At 41.0% G+C, this 25,469-nt stretch overlaps 1 long non-coding RNA gene across 2 annotated transcripts; it reads right to left on the reverse strand.

Annotated features, from left to right (window-relative positions):
- Positions 1-10,194: 10,194 nt before the first annotated feature.
- On the reverse strand, positions 10,195-24,072 carry LOC127522940 (uncharacterized). 2 transcript variants are annotated; one of them, XR_007932779.1, is made up of 3 exons: positions 23,937-24,072; positions 11,191-11,301; positions 10,195-11,002 (listed from the first exon to the last, which is right to left on the reverse strand). It is a non-coding gene; the product is annotated as an uncharacterized LOC127522940 (long non-coding RNA). The 2 variants fall into 2 exon arrangements; XR_007932780.1 differs by having other exon boundaries at positions 10,196-11,002; positions 11,220-11,301.
- Positions 24,073-25,469: the final 1,397 nt, after the last annotated feature.

Consider the following 25,469-nt stretch of genomic DNA (forward strand, 5'->3'; position numbering starts at 1 on the left):
ATAATAGCAGTGGTCTAAATATTCAAAAAATGTACATGTATCTTCTTTGGAAGTCTCAGGACCAAAACTGTTTGTCCAATCACTGCCTTCGGTCCGAACCAAAACTTATGCCATTAAGAGATGGCAACCTGTGAAGTTCTACGTCCTCAAACTTTTTTTATGGCAACTCACACATATGATCCGCTCTGTGCTATCGTGTTTTTGGACTGGAGCAGATTCACGTGACACTAATGTGAAATCAGACTTCATTCACTCCAATGGAAAGCATACTGATGGAAAGCCTCTGACTGGGCGCCTTGCCTAACGCTTACAGAATTCATTATGAAAGATGATGCCGAAATGCATCGGCAGCAGTCAGGTGGTACAAGTCAGAGCTTGTTATTTACATTTATTTCTATTGTAATGTTTTGTGCTTTGAGGTAATTTAACCAGCCCAGGCTCATTAGAAAAATGTACCTGCCTCAACATTTTTCAAAATGTTTGTGACAGTTTCAAAGTGAAATGACCAGTGAGTGGCACTAAAAGTGTGTTTAGTTTTTTTCCAGAACAGATCAACGTGAATATGGCAATTCAGTTCTGAATTTAAATGTTTAGTGAGTGGCGCTAAAAGCTTAATGCTCCATCACGTTTTAAAATAACATACACTTACACTAAACCCCAAACCTACCCGATAGTGTTAACAAAAGCAAATGTGACATAAAAACACAATTGTAACCATGGAAATTTAGCTTGTTTTTGAACTCTCGTACAATTCTGTACCAGCTGAGCTACAGAGCAAGCTTAATATGTCAGTAAAGCTGAACATATGGAGCTGGTTAAGTGATTCAAACTCCAAAATAAACTGCCCGGCCAAAAAAAAAAAAAAAAAAAAAAAATCACTGTTTGGATTTTATAGACTCAAATACTTGATCTATGAATGGATCATTATTACAGTGATTATTATGTTTCTAGCATGTTATATGTGTGGCAACGGTTCTTTTAACTCTTAAAGATGGAGTGTGTAGCTTTTCATTTCTTAAACAACTACAGGTGCATCTCAATAAATTAGAATATCATGAAAAAGTTTTTTTTTTTCTTTCTGTAATTTAATTCAAAAAGTAAAACCTAAATATATTCTAGATTTATTAGACATAAAGTAAAATATTTCCAGACTTTTTTGTTTTAATTTTGATGATTACAGCTTGCTGCTCATCAAAATCAAAAAATCAGTATCTCAAATTATTAGAATATTTAATTTCAAGTTCTATTAAATTACCATTCTCAGGGTATAAATACTGGGTTTAGGTCAGTAATCCCAACAGCAGTCATGGAAAAGTCTGCTGACTTGACAGTTGTCCAGAAGACCATCATCAAGACCCTCTACAATGAGGATAAGCCACAGAGGGTCATTGCTGAAAGAGCTGGCTGTTCGCAGAGTGCTGTGCCAAAGCATATTCATGGAAAGTTGACTGGAAGGAAAAAGTGTGGCAGGAAAAGGTGTACAAGTGAAAGGAATGACCGCAGGCTTGAGAAGATTGGCAGGCGAAGCCAATTTAAGAACTTAGGAGAGCTTCAAAAGGAGTGGACTGAAGCTGGAGTCAGTGCATCAACAGCCACCGCACATATACATCTTCAGGAAATGGGCTACAACTGTCACATTCCATGTACCAAGCCACTTCTGAACCAAAGACAACGTCAGAAGCGTCTTACCTGGGCTAAGGAGAAAAAGAACTGGACTGTTGCTCAGTGGTCCAAAGTCCTCTTTTCAGATGAAAGTAAATTTTGCATTTCATTTGGAAATCAAGGTCCCAGAGTCTGGAGGAAGAGTGGAGAGGCACAGAAACCACGTTGCTTGAAGTCCAGTGTGAAGTTTCCACAGTCAGTGATAATTTGGGTTGCCATGTCATCTGCTGGTGTTGGTCCACTGTGTTTTCTGAAGTCCACAGTCAACGCAGCCATCTACCAGGAAATTTTAGAGCACTTCATGCTTCCTTCTGCTGACAAGCTTTATGGAGATGCTGATTTCATTTTCCAGCAGGATTTGGCACCTGCCCGCACTGCCAAAGGTACCAAAAGGTGGTTCAATGACCATGGTGTTACTGTGCTTGATTGGCCAGCAAACTCGCCTGACCTGAACCCCATAGAGAATCTATGGGGTATTGTGAAGAGGAAGATGAGAGACACCAGACCCAACAATGCAGATGACCTGAGGGCCGCTATCAAAGCAAACTGGGCTTCCATTACACCTGAGCAGTGCCACAGGCTGATTGCCTCCATGCCACGCCGCATTGATGCAATAATTCATGCAAAAGGAGGCCCAACCAAGTATTGAGTGCATAGAAATGAACATACTTTTCAGAAGCCTGACATTTCTGTTTAAAATATCATTTTTTTTATTGATCTTATGAAGTATTCTAATTTATTGAGATAGTGAATTGGTGGGTTTTTGTTAAATGTGAGCCAAAATCATCACAATTAAAAGAACCAAAGACTTAAAGTACTTCAGTCTGTGTGCATTGAAATTATTTAATACACGCGTTCCACAATTTGAGTTGAATTACTGAAATAAATGAACTTTTCCACGACATTCTAATTTATTGAGATGCACCTGTATGTATTAAGATGTATCATGGCCATATTCCAGGATGACAATATCAAGATTCATTAGGCTCAAATTGTGAAAGAATTGTTGGGAGGGAGCATGAAGAATCATTTTCACACATGAATTGGCACTGACCTTAACCTCAGTGTAAGTTTTTGGGATGTGCTGAAGGGGACTTTACAGAGTGCTCACCCCTTGCATTGTCAATACAAAATCTTGACCAAAAAAAATGATGCACCTCTCGATGGAAATAAATGTTCCATCAAGAGGTGCATCAATTTTTGGTCAAGATCTTGTATTGACAATAGAAGAGGTGAGCACTCTGTAAAGTCTACTCCAGCACATCCCAAAGACTTTCAAGTCAAGTCAAGTCACCTTTATTTATATAGCGCTTTTTACAATGTAGATTGTGTCAAAGCAGCTTTACATTGATAACTGGTACATTATTTGGCTGCACAGCAGCTCTTAAAAGAATAGTGTCAATGCAGGCAGATCAAAGCACTGTTGAATATCAAATGTCAAGTCAAATGTCAAGTGTCCCCAACTAAGCAAGCCAAAGGCGACAGCGGCAAGGAACCCAAACTCCATCAGGTGACATCAGGTGGCAGACAAGTGGCAAATAGGTGTTTAATTGGAGAAAAAAACCTTGGGAGAAACCAGGCTTAGTCGGGGGGCCAGTTCTCCTCTGGCCAACAGTGCTTTGTTACGATTCAAGTAGCTATCATAAGTCCGACAGGATCGCAACATTCAAAGTATTTATTCCAGTTCCATCCAATTGAGGATCGTATTCATCACAGCGGTATGGACGGTTGTTAAGGGACTGTGTCGTGGCTGTAGTGTCGATGAGGCCCTCACAGTGGATGATCTAGTTGACTCAATCTCTGCTGATACTTCAAGGCTGCGTTGTGGTCGTGTCAAGGTGCAGGTCCTTGGTCTCACCTGGATACGGCCCGAATCCGGTTGACTACGGTGAACCTTGTGATAACCAGAAAGACTAACATTAGCGCAGATGCCCTTCTTCTTCTGATGTAACGAGCACATCAGGCGTTATAGGAAGTGTTCCCGGTTCCGGCTGACCTAATTTATGCAGCCTAATAATCCTTTAACAGATTTGAAAATATAAATTGGTAATGTGTTATGTGTATGCCAGGTTAAAGAAATGCGTTTTTAGTCTAGATTTAAACTGATAGAGTGTGTCTGCTTCCCGAACAATGCTAGGAAGATTGTTCCAGAGTTTAGGTGCCAAATAGGAGAAGGATCTACCGCCTGCGGTTGATTTTGATATTCTAGGTATTATCAGCTGGCCTGAATTCTGAGATCGCAATAGACGTGAAGGACTATAATGAATTAGGAGCTCGCTCAGGTACTGGGGAGCTAAACCATTTAGTGCTTTGTAAGTAATTAGCAAGATTTTAAAATCTATACGATGTTTAACAGGAAGCCAATGCAGTGTTGACAGAACTGGGCTAATATGGTCATACTTCCTAGTTCTAGTAAGAACTCTAGCTGCTGCATTTTGTACGAGCTGTAGTTTATTTATCAGGCGAGCAGAACAACCACCCAGTAGAGCGTTACAGTAATCTAGCCTTGAGGTCATGAACGCATGAACTAACTGTTCTGCATTTTTCATTGAGAGCATATGTCGTAGTTTAGATATATTTTTAAGATGGAAGAATGCGGTTTTACAGATGCTAGTAACATGGCCTTCAAATGAAAGATTGGTATCAAAGAGCACACCCAGGTTCCTAACTGATGACGAAGACTTAACAGAGCAGCCATCAAGTGTTAGACAGTATTCTAGGTTATTACGTGAAGAAGTTTTTGGTCCAAAAATTAGAATCTCTGTTTTTTCTGAATTTAGTAGTAGGAAATTACTGGTCATCCATTTTTTTTTTTTTTTTTTTTTTTATATCAGCTATGCATTCTGTTAATTTTGTGAATTGGTAAGTTTCGTCAGGGCGCGAAGAAATATAGAGCTGATTATCATCAGCGTAACAGTGAAAACTAACGCCATGCTTCCTAATGATATCTCCCAAGGGTAGCATGTACAGAGTGAACAGCAACGGTCCTAGTACTGAGCCTTGCGGTACTCCATATTGAACTTGTGATCGATACGACATCTCTTCGTTTACTACTACAAACTGATAACGGTCAGATAAGTATGATTTGAACCATGACAATGCAATTCCACTAATGCCAACATAATTTGAGTCTATTTAAAAGAATATTGTGATCAATAGTGTCAAATGCAGCACTAAGATCCAGTAACACTAATAGAGAGATACAACCACGATCTGATGATAAGAGCAAATCATTAGTAACTCTAATGAGAGCAGTCTCAGTACTATGGTACGGTCTAAATCCTGACTGGAAATCCTCACAGATACTATTTCTTTCTAAAAAGGAACATAGTTGTGATGATACTACCTTTTCTAGTATTTTTGACAGAAAAGTAAGATTTGAGATTGGCCTGTAATTGACTAATTCTCTAGGATCAAGTTGTGGTTTTTTAATAAGAGGTTTAATAATAGCCAGCTTAAAAGTTTTTGGTACGTGTCCTAGTGATAAAGATGAATTGACGATATTAAGAAGAGGATCTATAACCTCTGGAAGCATTTCTTTCAATAGCTTAGTCGGTATAGGGTCTAACATACATGTTGTTGATTTTGATGATTTAACAAGTTTAGACAATTCTTCCTCTCCTAAAGCAGTAAATGAATTGAATTTTTCCTCAGGGACACTACAATGCACTATCTGACGCGATACTGTAATAGACGGTTGCATGGTTATAATTTTTTCTCTAATATTATCAATCTTGCAAGTAAAGAAGTTCATAAAGTCATTACTGCTGTGCTCTTTGGAAACATCAAAAGTTGAAGCTTTATTTCTTGTTAATTTAGCCACTGTAGCAAATAAATACCTAGGGTTGTGTTTATTTTCTTCTAAAAGTTTTGAAAAATAAGCAGATCTAGCAGATTTTAAGGCCTTTCTATACTCAATCATTCTCTCTCTCCACGAAATGCAAAATACTTCTAGTTTTGGTTTCTTCCAGCTGCGCTCCATTTTTCTGGCTGCTAACTTTAGGGCCCGAGTGTGCTCATTGTACCATGGCATTGGATTCATTTCCTTAATCTTTTTTAAGCGCAAAGGAGCAACTGAGTCTAATGTGCTGGAAAAGACAGAGGCAATAGTTTCTGTTTCAACATCGTGGTCTTCTAAGCTTTCTGGTATGCTAAGGCGATGAAACTGATCAGGAAGATTATTTATAAAGTGATCTTTAGTGGTAGAAGTGATGGTTCTACCATATTTATGGCATGGAGGCAGTTTAGCCGCCTTGACTAAATGTAGTATACACGAGACTAGATAATGATCTGAGATGTTGTCACTCTGCTGCAGAATTTCAACAGCATCAATATCGATTCCATGTGACAATATTAGATCTAAAGTATGATTACGACAATGAGTGGGTCCTGACACATGTTGTCTAACACCAATAGAGTTTAGAATATCTGCAAATGCCAATCCTAATGCGTCTTTTTTATTATCTACATGGATATTAAAGTCACCAACAACAAGGACTTTATCTGCAGCCAATACTAACTCCGACAGAAAATCAGCAAATTCTTTGATAAAGTCTGTATGGTGTCCTGGTGGCCTGTATACAGTAGCCAGCACAAATGTCAACCTACATAATGTTACGTAAAGTACCATCACTTCGAAGGAATTATATTTGAAAGACTTTTGACTAATACTGTAAATATTACTATAGATTACAGCAACACCTCCCCTTTTGCCTTTCTGACGGGCATTGTGTCGATAATCATAACCTTGAGGACTAGACTCATTTAAAGTAATGTAATCGTCCGGTTTTAGCCAAGTTTCTGTCAAACACAGCACATCTAGATTATCATCTTTGATAATATCATTAACAATAAGTGATTTTGAAGAAAGGGATCTAATATTTAACAACCCGAGTTTTATCATTTGTTTAGCATTATTATCTCTATTTTTTATTTGTTGAACATCAATTAAATTTTTACCATTAAATGGGTTTGGAAGTTTTTTGTTTTTACTAATTCGGGGTACAGACACAGTCTCTATTTGAAAATATCTAGGTGTAAGAGTTTCTATGTGTTGGGAGTTATCTGAATTTTCTGACTTCTGTAACGTGAGGCAGCTAGCAGATGGTCGGTTTAGCCAGTCTGTCTGCTTCCTGACTTGGGCCCCAGTTTGTCATGTTTCAGTTCTAAGACTATGTGCCATATTACTAGAGAGAAGAGCAGCACCATCCCGGGAGGGATGAATACCATCTCTTTTCAACAGGTCAGGTCTGCCCCAAAAGCTTTTCCAATTGTCTATGAAACCTATATTATTTTGTGGACACCACTTAGACAGCCAGCCATTGAGTGATGATAATCTGCTAACTATCTCATCACTCCGACGAACAGGAAGGGGGCCAGAGCAAATTACTTCTCCTGACATTGTACTTGCGAGTTTACACACCTCTTTAATGTTAATTTTAGTTTTCTCTGACTGGCGAAGTCGAACATCATTAGTGCCGACGTGAATAATAATCTTAGAGTATTTACGATTAGCATTAGCCAGCACTTTTAAATTTGCTTTGATGTCAGGTGCTCTGGCTCCCGGCAAACATGTGACTATGGTGGCTGGTGTCTCTATTTTCACGTTCCGTGTAATGGAATCGCCAATAACTAGGGCACTTTCAACAGGATTCTCAGTGGGTGTATCACTGAGTGGGGAGAACCTGTTTGATGTTCTTATTGGAACGGAAGAGTGGTGTTTTCCGCGGCTAGGCCGCCTCACCGTTACCCAAGTGCCCTGCTGCGCGGGCTCTACAGCCGGAACCGAACAATGTACAGAGTTCACTAAGCTAGTCGCATCCAAAACAGTATCTGAAGCCCTTGCATTCTTACTATCCTCGATTAAAGTTTGGATGCGTGTCTCTAATTCTGAGATTCTCTCTGTCAGCCTGACTATTTCCCTACATTTATGACATGTAAATCCCTCGTCGCTGACAGAGAGAGCTATGGTGAACATGTGGCAAATGGAACAGGTAGCAATGCTGGGAGAGGATGACATGACTCACCGTGTTTATAGACTGATCCGACTTACCACAGCTGTTTGAAGAACGCGTTGAAAAAGGAGCACGCGAGAGACTGTTAACAAGTTAACAAGCTAGCGCTGCAAATGCAAATGCGTTGTAACAGCGATTTAGATTCAAAGATTACAAGCTAGTGACGTCAGATTAGTGTGGTAGGCAATATTACATATAAGGTAATAAAAAAATAAAATAAAAAAAATAAGCAACAATGAATAAAAGTAAGAGATTCAAAACAAAGCTATACGGAGTTACAGACTTTCAATGAAATTAACCCTGGTGAATCTTGACATTGTCATCCTGGAATATGGCCATGACGTGTTTCCTACATGGTTGTTTAAGAAATGAAAAGCTACACATTCCATCTTTAAGGGCTAAAAGAACCATTGGCAAACATATTACATGGTAGAAAAATAATAATCACTGTAATAATGATCCATTCATAGATTCTTAAGTATTTGGCTATTAAAATCCAAACAGCGACTTTTTGTTGTTGTTGTTGGCTGAGCAGTGTATATTCATTTACAAATCATGGACTATGTTAAAAAATTGGTTTAAGGTCATAACATAATTGTGCAAGGAGATGCGTGAAAACAAGTCATTATTAATCCATAATCTGCCTCTGTAATCATAATTGTGTGTAAAAAACAATTAAAAGGGCTTGCTGTTTTACTGCCACTAGTTTTCATTTCTGTTAGAAACTGCAGTGATTATTTGTAAGTATTTTGCTTTTTGCAAAAATGTTGCCACAGGTACGTTTTCCAATGAGCCTGTGTTGCCTAGCCTTCCTTTAAAGTGTCCCATCAGACTATTTGTTATATGCACATCGTCCCCTTGGAATTATAAGGTTCTATCTGCATTGTGAGCAGTTTTGAGATATTGAGCTTCAAAGTTTTTGCATTCCATAAAGCAAAAACTATATGGGGAACAAGTTTCTTTCAAACATGAAAATGACAGGGACCCTAAATGTATTCTAAATATACAATATCAAAATCCTCTCAAATTTGTAAATGGGGATTTTTGGAAGGGATCAAATGTGGATAGAACCTTCTAATTCTAAAAAAAAAAAAAAAAAAACACTTTCACTTGGAATTATAAGGTTCTATCTGCCAAAAAATTAACTGAAGCAATAATTTTCAAGAAACACAAACAAGTTTGCTTATGTTTTAAAACAAAATTAGTGTTGTAACAATGTGTTGACATGCATGAGAAAGTTACATTTAATGGTTTTTATGACATTTATTTCATATTTTAAATGAATATTTTTTTTCTTGTTCAAGTTAAGCATAAAAGGCAGTGCTAAATATTTTGTCCAGTGCAGATGTTAAATTTAGGTAGGAATATGATGGGTAATTTAACACATTATTGCAGGAATCATTTAAGTTTAAGTTTCCTCTTGTTTAGACAGAAAGCAGCTACTGTAATACATCTGATCAGGACTTTATTCTACAGAAAGTGGGACATGTACAATGGCTTTCTCTCTAGACATCAGTATGGCTGAAATAACATGCTAAAGTTTATTGTTTTAATCAAGACCCCATCAATTAAATTAGGTTAAAACATAACCTAATATGTACAAAACTTTCCCTCGTATGACAATGACGTGACTGGAAATAAGCAAGTAGACTACAAAAACCGGACCTATCCTCTTAATAACGCTGCTGGCTAATGTTAGCATGGTGTCTAACTGAAAATAACTCCTTAGCAACAGATACAGCAAAACACACAAAAAGACTGTAATTCCCTGGAATTTGGGCTGCTGTCATTGACAAGATCATAAATAAAATAGTCAACCATGAGGTTTCTAATAAATATCACATGTGAAATTATTTAGTCTTCTCTTCACCGATTTAGCGTTTTTCTGTGATCTCTTCCGCTATCGCGGCAACATGACAAAGAACGCTGATCCTGATTGGTCCTCTTGTGTGCATTTGAAGTGCTGATTGGCTCACGCAGATAGAACCTTATAGAACCAAGTTAGAGTTCGACTTTGTAGATAGAACCTTTTTGTTTTCTAAAAAAAATGTACCAAAATGTACACAACTTAAAAAAAGAAACATCACATAATGTAAATAAGTTGTCACAGAATATGAATATATGAATAACTCAATTTTGACAAAAATGTCAGATAGAACCTTATAATTCCAAGGGGACGAAATAGTGTATACCCATAGGCAGGGCTGTACATTTTTTCGCACATAGCACTGGTGCTACAGAGGTTAAAAACTTTGTAGCACAGGCCACACAATTATAAAACGTCTGTTACTGTCTCTGAAAACAATCACAAGTAGTGCAGTTCATCACTTCAACAGGCATGTGACTGACGGACATTATACAAACCTTAACAAGAAATGCTTTCAGACAAACATTTTCTTAATTTGTCAAAAATGGCATACTGCAGGAAAGTAACACCTCTTGTTAACACTGAGTTACTTTTGTTTATATAGCCCAATATAATATATAGAGATGTTGTGACTGTTGAAACATGAAGACAATAAACATAAGATTGTGACAATAAATGGTTTATTTGTGTTCTTCAAGACATATCAGGTATTTTCATAAGAAAAAAGTATTTTTGTAATGCAATGCCAATCGACAGTCTTTATCACTGAAATATAATACTGTAAAATAATAGCATTTCTGCCTCATTCTATGATATGAAGCCACATTGGATCACAAGAAAATTATTTCAAACACTTAACTGATGCTATGAAGTGAGTTTGGAGTAAAAACATGTCATTAGATGATCTCTTTTGTTGGATAACAGGTTTGTAATCGCTTTTTATTACAAGTTTGGAAAGATGTTTGGCACTTGTTGCTTTTTCAAATGCACATTGTAAGTCACTCAATCTCACAGCGCTTGCAGAGATGGAGCAGCATTTAATGCAAATTGATCGATCCGCTCTGTTCACAGTGTACAGTTCACATGCTGCACATATATTTATTTAATTAAAACTTTGCGATTTCATAGTCGCACTAAGCCAAAATTGTACAGTCCTATGTATAGATTAACCTCACACACAAACGCTCACATTACACAAACTATTGCACACGTTACTGAGATAAATTTGCACAGATCGATTTTTTTTCGTAGCACGTGCAGTTTTTTTTTTTTTTTAATTAAGAGTGAAACTGAATCTGGGGGGGCTAACATGGCTTGCCATGGATTCCATGGATGTTCTCCAGGTTGCAGTGGTCACTGAGAACGAGGAATAGTTCCCTTCAACCAGTTTCTCTTCTCCTCCAAGGCCAGTTTTACTGCCAAGAGCACTTCATAATTGTGTTCCCCTGATAAGAGTTTCCTGGGTTAAAAAAAAAAAAAAAAAGGCACAGGTGTAACCCTATATAACTTAATTATAAAAACAAAATTAAAGAGTCTATTAAAATAATAAGCTAACCAGAAATGAGTAAAGATTGTAAGAAAAATTGTAAAATCAAAGTGAAATGCATGTTGGTGTGATAATTGACAGTTTAACAATTGTCCAATTACATGAGGTTTATGTTGAAGTCCCACCCTACCACGCTAGTTGCTGAATGTGGGAAGCCATTTTCTTCTCTCTGTGCGACTGATGAAACGAGCAGCAGCATAACAGCAGCATAACTAACGTGAAAAAAGTAGTTTTATGTTTAAGTAGCGTGATGTTATTAATGCTGTTGAATTTCGGTGGAAATGTAACTGTTAAATGTTAAACAGAGTAACGAGTGCTACTATGTACTGTTGTTAAACTCTAAGCTGTGAATTTAATGTGTTGTGAACTAAATACTGCGTTACATATGCAGGTGAGGTTTTTCGTCCTATGCTGGAACTGCGTTCAATTCAGCTTGACGATCCAAGATGGCGAGCTTTCCCAGTGAGATGAATGTTGTTTACTGTGAGAGTTAAACTTCAAACCAACACCTGAGGAATTGGGTAGGATAGTTCTGATTGCTGCTAGTTCCCTTTCATGGGAACATGGCTGCTGCGTTGAACGCATTGGGATCACCTCTGCGTGATTACGTTCTGGAGCACTCGTGAAATCGAACCAATAGGGTGACGGGACGTCAGAGCGGGTGACGTCACGGACCAGGAAACTATAAAGCACTCCTGAGAACAAAGAACGCCAGCTTCTGTGTCTTCAGCAAGCGCTCTGTGTTATCGTGTGTCTTATTTGGTGTTGTCTGTCTGCTATATATACAGCTCGAAAATATCTCTTCGTCTGAGGGCAAGAGTATTTTCTGTACACCCAAGCATATATATAAGATATATATATTAGACACTATGGCGAGCAAACAGCAGTTTGTCAAGTGTGTTCATCCCTGCCCTCGCTTCATCACGGGTGGGGATACACACGAGATGTGCGTTGTTTGTTTAGGAGTGGAGCATGCCCAGGCAGCTCTCGAGGAAGCTGTCTGTGTGCATTGCGAAAAGCTTACATTACGTAAACTCCGTTTTCGCTGGGCGCTCTTCGATAAAGATAAGGAGGGCGCAGCGGCCAGTGTTCCCCAGGGATCAGGTCCCGCTGCTGCCGAGGCAGAGCGGCGGCTTCGTTTCTGGGGTTCACAAATGGATCTGACAGAGGGGTTAGAGACGGGCCCAGCCTTATCTCTGTCCTCACCTGTCAGACCCAGCGTCTCTTCTCTGGTGGTGGAAGCACGCTCTGCGGTTTCTTTCCCCCGGAGAGAGACACCGGCGCTTCATCTATCCAGCTCTGAGGAGGTGGATGTGGTGAGCGTCGAGGCTGGAGAGGAGGACTCGCCATCCTCTTCTCCTTCATATGAGGAGCTGCTAGAGGTTGTGACCAGGGCAGTGGCAAAATTAAATATTGAATGGCCAGCAGAAAGAGCTGAAGCGCATCAAAAAAGCAAGCTGGATGAGCGCTTTCTTCCCGCCTGGTCACAGCCTCAGTGTCGGGGATTGCCGTTCTTTCCCGACCTCCACACCGAGGTGTCGAGATCGTGGCAGAGACCGACACAATATAGAGTTTATAGCCCCCAGACTTCGGTCTACTCAAATATTGTGTGGCTAAAACAGTATGGTTATGGGTCGATGCCTCGGGTAGAAGAGACGCTTGCGAGCTATCTCTTGCCCGAGTCTGCATCGTCCCTTAAATCCCTGACGCTGCCCACCAGACCACTAAGAACTACATCAGCGCTGGTGGGTAAAGCTTATTCGGCAGCAGGTCAGGCTGCAGCATGTCTATATACAATGTCTATACTGCAAGCTTATCAGGCTGACCTGCTGGGGGAAATAGATGAGAGCGGGGAGGCGAGTTTCGAAATGATTCAGGAACTCAGAAAAGCCACTGATCTTTCTCTCCGGGCCACCAAGGAGACGACTAAATCAATCGGCCCTTCTATGGCAGCCCTGGTGGCCACGGAGAAGCATTTATGGTTAAATCTGTCAGACATAAAAGAAGATAAGAGTGTTCTCCTGGATGCACCCCCCGAGGCTGCTGAGTGGGAGCAGTCTCGGCCATCAAGCAGCTCCTCTTCCGCGCATTGAGCGCAGCAAAAACAGAGTGTCGCCACCCATGCTCCCCCCGCAAAGAGCTTGGGGACCAGGACGGGCGACACAGCCGAAGCCTTCCAAGGGTAAGACAAATCTGCGGATTGTCATTGTCGCGAGGAAGGCTTCGAAAAAGTCCTGACGCCGGTGGTGCAGGATTCCTGAGGGCAGCCCCCTCCGGGGAGGGTCCCGTATCACACTATATGGTACCTGTCCCTCTTCGGTGCCCTCAGGGGGCCGTTCTGCCAACCCTGCCACCTCGTGTGCTTCAGGGCACAGCGGTCTCCGCCAACCCTCTGAGGAGGGCCGGTCAGCGTTTGATTCGGTTGTTCCCTGCCGGTTCGCCACTTCAGGGTGCCGAGTCGAATGCACAAAAAACACCAGAGGCCAGTTTTGAGAGATTGGTTCCCTTAGTAGAATTTTTGGAAGAATGGAGACTTCTCCCCAATATTTCTCAATGGGTGCTGCTCACAATAGAAAAGGGTTACAGAATACAGTTCGGGTCTCGCCCGCCCTGGTTCAACGGGGTCCTCCCTACGGTGGTGGGCCCCGAGTAGTCTCTGGTAATGGAACAGGAGGTTATGACACTTTTCAAAAAGGAGCTATAGAGAGGGTTCCTCCTCCCAGCAAGCTGTCAGGGTTTTACAGCCGTTATTTCATTGTTCCAAAGAAGGATGGAGGGTTGCGTCCTATTCTAGATTTACGCGTGTTAAATCACTCAGTACAAAAGCTCAAGTTCAAGATGCTCACACTCAAACAGATCACCACACAGATCTGGTCCGAGGACTGGTTTGTGACAAAAGATCTGAAAGACGCTTACTTTCATGTATCCATCCATCCTCAACACTGGAAGTTCCTCAGGTTTGCTTTCGGGGGCAAAGCTTACCAATACAAGGTTCTTCCGTTCAGCCTAGCACTTTCACCCCGCACCTTCACAAAGTGCGTGGATGCAGCTCTGGCTCCCCTGAGACTCCAGGGCATCCGCGTGCTAAATTATATAGACGATTGGTTGATTCTAGCTCAATCTGAGCAACAGGCAGTTCAACATCGAGATGTTGTTCTGTCCCATTTGAGAAGGTTAGGGCTGAGACTCAATGCCAAGAAGAGTGTGCTTTTTCCAGCTCAAACTACTAGCTATCTAGGGGTAGTCTGGGATTCCACCACGATGCAAGGCACGTCTGTCTCCTGCTCAGGTGAATTCCATTCTCTTGGCCGTGAATGGGGTGAAATTAGGCCAGTCACGCACTGTAAAACAGTTTCAGAGACTGTTGGGTCTGATGGCAGCTGCGTCCAACGTGATACCTTTTGGCCTGCTGCACATGAGACCCTTACAGTGGTGGCTCAGGATCAAGGGGTTTTCTCCTAGGGGAAATCCTTTTCGCATGATCAAGGTCACCTTAGTTATGTGGGAGAAGCCCAGGGACCTGTGTTGGGGGCTCCTTGTAGTCGCGTAATGCTAACGACGGATCCTTTCCTCACAGACTGGGGGGTGATCATGAGTGGTCGCTTGGCTCAGGGTCTCCTATATCAATGTCGGTGGTCTCCTATATCAACCATCAGGGGGGTCTGAGGTCTCGCCAGTTGTGCAAGTTAGCCCATCAGATCCTCCTATGGTCCCAGGGGAAGATCCTCTCCCTGAGAGCAGCCTATATCCCGGGGCATCAAAATGTGGGGGCAGACATCCTGTCGGGGCAGGGGATGAGGCCCGGGGAATGGAGACTCCACCCCGAGGTGGTGGAGCTCATCTGGAAGAATTTTGGTTCCACAGAAGTCAACCTATTTGCCTCGAAAGAGACTTCTCATTGCCCGTTGTGGTATTCCCTGACTCATCCAGCCCCGCTGGGGTTGGATGCCATGGTGCAGACGTGGTCGAGGCTACATCTGTATGCATTTCCCCCGATTGCTCTGCTCCCAGGAGTTCTGGAGAGGGTCCGTCTCATATTGGTAGCCCCCGTTCTGGCCAACCCGAATGTGGTTCACAGACCTAGTGTCGCTCTTACACGGCTCCCCCATGGAGATCCCAATCAGGCAGGACCTTCTGTCTCAAGCAGGTGGCACGATAACTCATCCCTGCCCAGAGTTATGGAAACTGTGGGCCTGGCCTCTGAGGGGGCCGGGCTCATAGAATCCGGTCTCCCAACCGTGGTTGTGGAGACCATACTTCACTCCAGAGCTCCTTCCACGAGGAAACTTTATGCGTATAAATGGAAGCTGTTTGGAAGGAATTTGCGCCTGGTATGGTCAAGGCTTTCCTGCATCCTAGACCTGGGTATATACCCAAGGTCCCCTCCAATGTCCCAGGACCTATGGTACTGCAGGCCATCTGTCCTCCTCCTTTTGCAAATCCGGTGTGGCAACATTGAACTAGTAAAGAAGGAAGGTGTCAAAATTTTAAATGCTTTTCTAGTCAGTGGACCAATTAACACTTTCGTGGATGAAGAGGCCCTTGATCTTCTAAAATGTCATGGTTTGCAAGAGTCCTTCCCATTAAGGATCCTGAGTCCAAGTATCATGACCACACCACTGTAGAATACAACTTTGGATCAGCTATTGAATCAATAAGTCCCTTGCTACCCCTTAATCCGGGTACACACTGTGTGATTTATAATAGTCCTTTACGATTGTTGCTTGTCACACTAAATGAACATGATCCTCATGTCACACTGTGGGATCTCAGCTGTCATTTATGTTAGACTGTACAACAGTCAGGACGTGTTAAAAACAGACACGCGCATGAAAACTTGTCCGGAGTTTTACATCAACCCATACATGTTCGATGACTGTGAGCTGCATTACACGCGGGACTGAAATGGTGGCTAACAAAGATATCTCTATCGTTAATTTTGATCACGGCTTGTTTTGAAAAAACGAAGACAATTTGATGTTTGTCGTAAGAGAAGTCACACTGGAGGATTGTGCGCCAAATCTTCTGACACTGCCAGAATTTCGTCAGAGGTCAAATTTGATCACAAAGGTCATTAACCGGCTGTCTGTGAACATGTCAAACTAGCGATCAAAGACTACAGATTTTAGGCTAGGATTATAGGAATCTTTTAGGATTCGCAAAATTTGTCTCAGACGACCAAACCGTGGCTAAAATCGCACAGTGTGCACCCGCCTTTAGCTACAAAGATAAAGACGACCCAAGCTTAACTTACCAGATAAGAGCCCTGAGCAGTGTCTACTCTTGTGAGGAGAGTTCTGATGCTACAACCTCTTATCCACCCTGAAAACCATTGCTAAGCAAAGTGGGAAATCCTTCAATGCTCTGCTACAATAAGAACACTCTCAGATTGAACTCCTTAATTCCAGATGAGGTGGATGAAGATGAGCTTTGATTGGAACAATTCCATTAAAGACCAGAATGCTTTCAAGGTGAATGTTCAGAGTTCCATTAGTTCCATTCCCAATGAGCCAACATTTGATCAAGATGACTTACCACGGTCTGAAAAATGGTCAGGTACCATGAGTCATGTTCAACTCAACCCAGCTGATGAGCAGAAAGTTACAGTGGAGCATATAGTTAAAAGTGAAGTCACTGCAGAAATTCCATCCACCGCTGTAGTTAAGCTCCACCCTTTCTCAAGGAGAATTCCCCAGCCCAGTAATGAATCAGATTATGACACTTGGCGTTGTAATGTTGAATTACTCCTTGATGACCCTTCCATGTCTGACTTAAAAAGAGTTAAGGAGAATTATGGAGAGTCTCTTATCTCCTGCCACTGATATTGTTAAGTCTTTAGGGCCTCATGCTTCTCCCAGAGCTTACATCAATATGCTTGATTCAGCTTATGGTGCAATCAAAGATGGTGATGAGTTGTTCTCAAAATTCATGAACATTTCAGAATGACGGAGAGAAAGCCTCTAGCTATCTCTAAAGGCTTAATGTTGCTCTGAGCAGGGCAGTCAGGGGAGGTGGAATTAAATCATCAGAAGCCAATCATCATCTTCTATGGCAGTTTTGCAGAGGCTGCTGGGATGACATCCTTATTTCTGAACTTCATCTGGAAACGAAGACGACCCCATCGAGTTCCAAGCCTTATTGCACTCCCTTAGAACCAGAGAAGACAAGAGTGCACAAAAATTGTTGCGCATGAGACGCCATATTGGTTCTTCTAAGCAAAAACTAAAGCCATCACCTAAATCTGCTCATGCTTACAGCCAAGATACTGCCATTGCAAGCAAATCCCCTCAAGTCCAAGTTGTTGTCTGAGACTGCCAAGTTGAAGCAAATTGCTAAGCTAAAGGAACTTCACTGACTCTCCCAAAGCCCAGAAAGACTGTCAAACCCAAGCATAAGACATTGCTCTCTCTTACCACTCCTAAGTTTGTTGCTAAACAGCCGTTCAAGTCAAATGGTGATCCTGTCACTAAATCCAGACAACACCCTGGTTACTGCTTCAGATGTGGTGAAGATGGCCACATTTCTGTAACCTGTGAAAATTCTGCAAACCACATGCTAGTTGATAAGAAAAGAAACGAACTGCGGCTGAAGCAACAAGAGTGGGATAGAGAGAACAGTCATGTTGGTGCATCTTTAAACAGTTCCAGTTGCAGGACAAACTGGAGCTGGTGAACCTAAAGGTTGTCCCTTCAGAAAAAAACTCAGGCCAACACCACAAATCTCCTTCATACCACAAATCACATATTCAGCATCTGGTCGGATTCAAGTGTACAGCGCAAGTCAAAATCTTCAAGAACCAAAGGTCAACGTTTACATGACACAGGCTCGCAGGTGACCACAGTTCCTTGGTCCTTTTACCAAGCTTGCATCCCATTAAGGCCTTGAATCATCTGCTTGAGGTCAGCGGTGCAAATGTTCAGCCAGTTCCATATAAAAGGATATGTTAAAATTCCAGTCACTTTTCCAGAAGACATGGTAGGTTGAAATTTCCACACTTGCACTAGTCGTTCCCAACTTCAAGCCAGAAAAACAATCTCAAGTCTTGATTGTGACTAACACTCTCGATTGCTCACTCACAACAGTCTTGAATAGCCTTGAACACCATTCCCTGCAATTCGGATGCAGTGCTGTACTGAAAAGGCATAAACAGAGTGCAAAATGGATGCCTTGGACTGGTGAGACTGCAAAGCAAGGGACCAGTAGTCATTCCAGCACAGCAGACAGTTGCTCTTTGTGGAAAAACATATGAATATGAAAGCTCTTCTTGAGCCCCCGACAAGTTTCTCACTCCCTGCGGGTGTTCTTTTCCCAAGCGGTGTAGTTCAAGTGCCAACCTTCCCATCGCAAAAGTTGACTGTCCAGCTACGGAATGATTCGAATCGGGATGTTGTACTGCAGCCAAATGGTGTGGCTGCTGAAGTGCGTGCCATCGAAAGTATCATCCCTTGGGAATGCGAGGTGGGATATGTACCTGCCGGTTAGAGCCGCTCCAAAGCAGCTATTACTTTTGACTTTGGGGACTCCCCATTGCCCCAAGAGTTGAAGGATTGGATCAGTAAGAAGCTGAGTGATACGTCTGATGTGTTCGTGCAACATAACCTTGATTTCGGTCGAACATCTAAAGTCAAGCATCACATCAAGATTTCTGACGAAACTCTATTTAAACAAAGTCCATCTTATCCATGCTCATAATCTGGCTGCTGTCAGGCGGCACTTGCAAAAGTTAAGAGTCAGGAGTAATACAGGAATCTGAGTCTCCCTTCGCATCCTCAATCGTAGTCGTACGTAAGAAGAACAGTGACTTAAGACTATGTGTGGATTACAGAAAGCTAAATCCACAAACTGTGAAAGATTCCCATGCTTTGCCCAACCTCAACGTGCTTTTTTAGCCTTAACAGGTTCTCAATGGTTCTCTGTCCTGCACTTGAAGTCTGGTTATTACCAGATAGAAATTGAGGAGTCTGACAGGTACAAAACAGCCTTCTCTTGTCCCGAAGGATTTTGGTAATTTAATCAGATGACAAGGAATTACCAATGCACCAAGTACATTCCAAAGATTAATGGAAAAGTGTATGGAGAATCTACATTTCACTGAGGTCTTGGTTTTCCTTGATTTAATAGTGTTTTCCCAGATCCCTGAGGAGCGTGAAGAACGGATTCTAAAAGTACTGACAAGACTAAGAGAGTATGGGTTGCAATTGTCCCCAGAAAAATGCATGTTTTTCCAAACTTCAGTCCGGTACCTAGGCCACATGTTGGGAGTGTTCTCATACTGCCAAGACCTTGACAGGTGCCCTGAACTAGGAGAAAGGGGGGGAGTGGTCATCCGACGTACTCATAAAAACACCTTCAGTGACGTGTGATCCAAAAATCACAATGTCACCAGTGACGTGAGTACCAATCCCTATTTTACTTAGTGTCCTTGGATGGGCGAAAGTAAAATCAATACAATTCTCTAACAATTCTGGATCCATTCTGAGCTTAGTTTTTAACCACAGATGCACGATGGTGCTGTGTGTGCTTTAGAAACTTATTCTGCTTGCTTCCAGTCGCTCACACACACACACACACACACACACACACACACACTCCACTCTAACCATCCATAAAATAATCTTTAATAAAGTTTGGAAAGGTTGAAGCGAATTACAAGGACATTTGTGGGCTTCATTGCACATGCATGCAGTGTGTCATCTCACCCGCCAGTATTTTCCTTACAAATGCTCTACGAACGCTGCCTCAGTTATGTCGTTATGTCAATTTCAAATGCTGACGCGCAGTTTGTGAAGAGTGCTCGCGCATGCAGTTGTGCGCAACTCTGTTTAAGTGGTTAAATGTACTTGCATCACAAAATGCTTTTATGACACGAAATTAATGTATACAGTCAGTTATGTCTTCAGGGATCAAACAGACAGGACAAACCACATCTTATATTTCGAAAGAGATCTGTGCATCAGTGTGAATGCAGCTTATTAGATCTCCCGTTCTCTATGATGTCATCATAATAACAACAGTAAAGTTGAGAAATAGAAAAATCACTCTTCATCTCTTGAAAGGAAAATGTTCAGATACTCTTAAATACTGAAAGCACTCTTTGTTTATTGCTTGTAATATGTTGTTGTTGTTTTTTTCCTTCGTTTTTTTTTTTTCGCCCCTCTTTATTATTTACTAGCTTTCCCCCCAGTTTCACAGACAAGCCTTAAGCCTAGTTCCAGACTAAAATAAATGTTTGAGCTGTTTTAACTGAAAGCAACTTGCACTGGCATGTCTTAAAATATATCAGTGCCATTGTTTTTGTCTCAAGATGCACACCAGTAATGTTTTTTTTTTTTTTTCTACTGCACATTTATAAAAGCTACTTAGATGTTCTAATTAAACTAAGGCCTAATCCTGGCTTATTCTAAGTCTTGTCTTATATTAGTTTATTTAAAATCCTTAACATGCAATTGTTTTAAATTTTTAATGTGTAATAATTTTATTAGATAATAATATAAAATAAAAAAAATAGTAAGACTAATAAGAAAAAAAAAAAGATCAAGATTAATTTTGGAATCTGACTGTGACTCCCATAATTCGAATCGAATAGTGAGGTGCCTAAAGATTCCTACCCCTACAATGATTTATTGCATGTCTTTGTTGAATAATACAAAAGATAAAGAGATTAAAAAAAAAAAATTGCAATTAGATTATTGGCCAAAATTGTTCAGCCCTAATTTTTAACCCAAAAGAGTCATTTGGGAGCCGATGGACAATGGCTTGTGGCAAAGCATTCGACACAATTATCTACTTACCAGTGCTCCTGTGCTTGGTTTTGCAGACCTGACCTTACATCCTCCACACGGACGCAAGCACCACAGGTCTTGGCGCTGCATTATATCAGGAGCAAGATGGAGAGAAAAAAGTCATAGCTTTCGCCAGTAGAGGTCTTTCTAGAAGTGAGTCTCGATACCCTGCCCGTAAGTTGGAGTTTCTTGCTTTAAAGTGGGCAGTGACCGAGAAATTATCTGACTACTTGTATGGCAATCACTTTACTGTCATAACTGACAGTAACCCCTCACTTACATCTTAACCTCTACAAAGCTTAATGCCATAAGTTATCGTTGGCTATCAGTATTGGCCGCATTCTCTTTCGGTCTGAACTATAGGAAAGCAAAAACCAAGATGCTGATTGTTATCAAGAGGTCCCCATGGCGAGCTGATCAATGACAAGCTATCACAAAAGGAACAGAAATGGATACAGTAATTCACTGCCATGCATCTGGGTGGAGATAAAGGCATAGTCATGGACTGTGCAGTTGTTCAAGCTGTGTTTAATAAGCACATTGTTCAGCAAGAGTATGGAAACTCTGTTGCTCTAGTGGAGCCCTTGACAATGGAGCAGGAAGCTATTCCTGGTGGTTTTGCTCAAGACATGCCTGAAGACGAGTCTGCAGTACCTGGTTTAACTGCAGTGTGAACAAAGGGAGGATGTTATCTTGAACCAAGTCATCAGTCACTTGGAAGGTCAAATGCCATGCCAGGAATGTCCAGATATACCCTTGTTGCTGAGGTAGTGGAACCGCTTAAAATTGAGGGATGGAGTTCTGTGTAGATGACGGCAGTGGGACGATCAAACAACTTACCAATTGGTGTTACCTGTAAAGTTCCATGCTATGGTGCTGGAGAGCCTGCACGATCAGATGGGCTACATGGGAGTAGATCACACCCTCGACCTTGTCCGTTCACACTTCTGTTGGCCAAATATGAATGCTGATGTCGAGAGGAAGGTTTAGACCTGCAAACAGTGCATTAAGCGGAAAGCTGTGCCAGAAAAATCTGCACCCTTGGTCAACATCCAGGTTACACAGCCCCTTGAGTTGCTCTGTATAGACTTTCTTTCCATCTAATCAAACCGAAGTAATGTCCAGAATGTACTCGTCATGACGGATCATTACAAGTATACACTTGCCATACCTACCAACCAGAAAGCAGGGACTGTAGCCAAGTGCTTTTGGGACTGATTCATTGTCCACTATAGCTTCCCAGAGAGGATACTAAGCAATCAAGGAGCCGAGTTCAAATCTAAACTTATCAAAGAGCTTTGTGAGATGGCAAAAATTCACAAAGTGCGGACAACTCCCTATCATCCTCGCTGTAATCCCATAGAGAGCTTCATGGCGGGACGCTTCTAAACATGTTGGGTACCTTGAAGGAGCAGGATAAGTCACATTGGCACGACTTTGTGAAACCATTAGTGCATGCCTACAATTGCATGAAAAATTAGGTAACTGGGTTCAAGCCATACGAGCTCATGTTTGGAAGACGCCATAGACTGCCAGCGGATTTAGCCTTTGGGCTACCTGTAGAAAACCTGTTCATGAGTCGCATTCCAAATATATCCAAAGTCTCAAAGAACGACTTGAGGAGAGTTACCGAATTGCCATTCAAAATGCTTCAAAGTCTGCAATGAGGAATAAGGACAGATTCGACAGACGAGTGAAGGAATGAACTCTTGAAGTTGGAGATAAGGTCCTAGTAAGGAACGTCCGAATCAGGAGAAAAAAAAAAAAACTCGTAGACGTGGGAGCCTACTATCCATATAGTAGTGGAACGAGAAGGAGACCTGCCAGTTTATAAAGTTCGTCCACAGGATAAGGATTTTGCACGGGATCTACTATTACCTTGTGGCTTCCTCACTTCTTCTGAGGAATGTGTTCCTGATCCTGATTTAGAAAACAACTCCAAGCCTAAGACACGAAGCCAAAGAAAGTGAGAACTGTTGAATGAGGAACAATCAGATTCAGAGGATGAAATTTGCATATTCAGTAGAATTCCTGCTAGAGAAGGATTACTTACGACTGAACAAGGATTACTTGCGCATATGACATCACAAAGTCTAAAGTGACTGATTGCAAGTTCACTTGACTCTTTGTTGTTCGTTCCCTCTAGGCTATGCAAATTTCCTAGAATTCAACACCATAAACATTTAGCATGTTCACAATTGTAAAATTGGACAGATCACCAAATCCCATTCAAAAATAAATCCTTGGTATTAAACACAATGGAAAAAGAAAGAGTTCAGAAGAAAACAGCTCAATAAATCGGTTCAAAAGACTCATTTGAAAGGATCAGTTCAAAAGGTTGAATTCAAAAAGTTTGTTTGAAAGACTGGATTAAAAAATATTCGGTTCAGAAGATTCAGTTCGTGGAATCAAAAGATCCTTAGAGTCAATTCAACGGTTCCAACAAAAAATCTGATTCGATTAAACAGTTCCAACAAAAAATCTGATTGAGCAGAAAAAAATACTCTTTGAGCAGTCTGAAAAACAAAGCTCAGCTCTGTTTAGGAAGAAAAACTAGCAGCAAACAGAACTTTCCTACTCAATTCCTCAGGTGTTGTTTTGAAGTTTAACTCACAGTAAACAATGTTCATCTCACTGGGAAGGCTCGCCATCTTGAATCATCAAGCTGAATTGAACGCAGTTCCAGTGTAGGAGAGAAAATCTGACCTGCATATTTAACACGCAGTATTTAGTTCACAACATATATTAAATTCACTGCTCATAGTTTAACAACAGTACACATAGTAGCACTTGTTACTCTGTTTATCAATTAACAGTTACATTTCCAGTGAAATTCGACAGCTTCAATAACATGCTACTTAAACATAAAACTACTCATTCATCATCATCATCATCAACAACAACAAAATATGAACATTAGGAACTCATATACTCTTTTACCTTGTAAAACATGTAGAACTTATCAGCATTTCATTATGACAAAGAAATACATTTTCACTCTCATTTTATCAGTACACATTTAATCACATTTATGACAGTTAACACATTTCAAAATGTGTACTCACCAAATCCAAAGAAAATAGAGCATATAAATGTCTCTGTTTTAATCCTCTCTTGATGTTTTTAAATTTTATCCAAAGTTATGCTGCTACTCTTCTCATCAATCACGCAGAGAAAAGAAAATGGCTTCCCCCATACAGCAACTAGCGTGGTGGGGCAGGACTTCAACATAAACCTCATGTTATTGGACAATCGACAACTGTCAATCATCACACTAACATGCATTTCACTTTGATTTTACAATTTTACTAACACTCTTTAAGTAAATTTTCATTTCTGGTTAGTTTATTATTTTAACAGACTCTTTAATTGTTTCCATTTATAATTAATTTGTTAAGTTATACAATAATACACAGGGAGTATCTGTGGACAACTTTGTATTTGGGAGTACTAACCACACACCTACTTCAGAAGCATCCACTTCTACCACAGAGGGTCTGGATAAAAGCCCTAGATGAAACACTGATGAAAACTGGCAAAACTCAGGAATCTTTGTAGATCCTCTTTGGAGGTCCTGGGCTCAGGCCAAATCAGACAGCCTCCACTTTCTTTGACTCCATCCTTACACCCTCAGCATATAATGTATCAAAGCAATGAGCAATTTGACACTTCTCTAAGTTTGCATAGCAGTGCTTCTCCGGGAGGGACTTTAGGACTGCCTGAATATGTTGAATGTGTTGTTCTAAAGTGCTGGAGTGAATTAAGATGTACATTACAACCCAATGACCCAACGTGCCATGGAACACCTCACTGATGAGGGATTGGAAGATAGAAGGTAGGCTAACCATAGAAATATTAATAGTGGCAAAATGTAGTACTTTCGAGTTCATAACACATTTTATTAATGTAAATGGAATGTACATAGGTTTGGTCTTGGCAGACTAGATCTGCTACACTGCTGCTGGTGGTGCTATGGTTGCTGCTGCTGCTACAGAGCAAGTACTACTTGCTTCTGCTAAATGCTCAGAACAAAATTAATGGAAACAGGCTGAATTGAATGATAATAATTATAGAAATTGACTCTAAACTGAAATACTGTTTTAAGACACAAGGTGACGATAGATGTTTTAAAGCTACAAGGAAAAGAGTCTTTTTTTTTTAACTGTACTATAGCATTAACATTTAACAAAACATTAGCTGATCAACTACAGTGTAAGGCTTGTCACTTCCCATTGTCAATTGTGCTCGTTCCTGTTGCTGTCAGGATAAACCAGACTCAAAGACAGATATAATAATCCAAAAATATTGTTTATTGAACAGATGAATGAATGGCGTAATTCAGGTGAGTAAATGGCACATTGACGGTTTCTGAATGTCAATGCTGGTGCTTAACTTGCATTTCTTTTCATTGCAGGTTGTGAATGGTAAAGTGATGGAGGAACTGGATGAAGCGCACACCTCTTAACGAACATGGTGATAATACAGGTAATCTTAATCCACAGGTTTCAGGCATGAAGACGAAGGAGACACAGGAATCAACGCAGGAGATAAACAAGGCTTACAAGCTGAACCATAAAGGTAAGTAGAGCAGGTAAGGA

The sequence above is a fragment of the Ctenopharyngodon idella genome, chromosome 11 (assembly GCF_019924925.1).
Source record: "Ctenopharyngodon idella isolate HZGC_01 chromosome 11, HZGC01, whole genome shotgun sequence".
Taxonomy (NCBI): domain Eukaryota; kingdom Metazoa; phylum Chordata; class Actinopteri; order Cypriniformes; family Xenocyprididae; genus Ctenopharyngodon; species Ctenopharyngodon idella.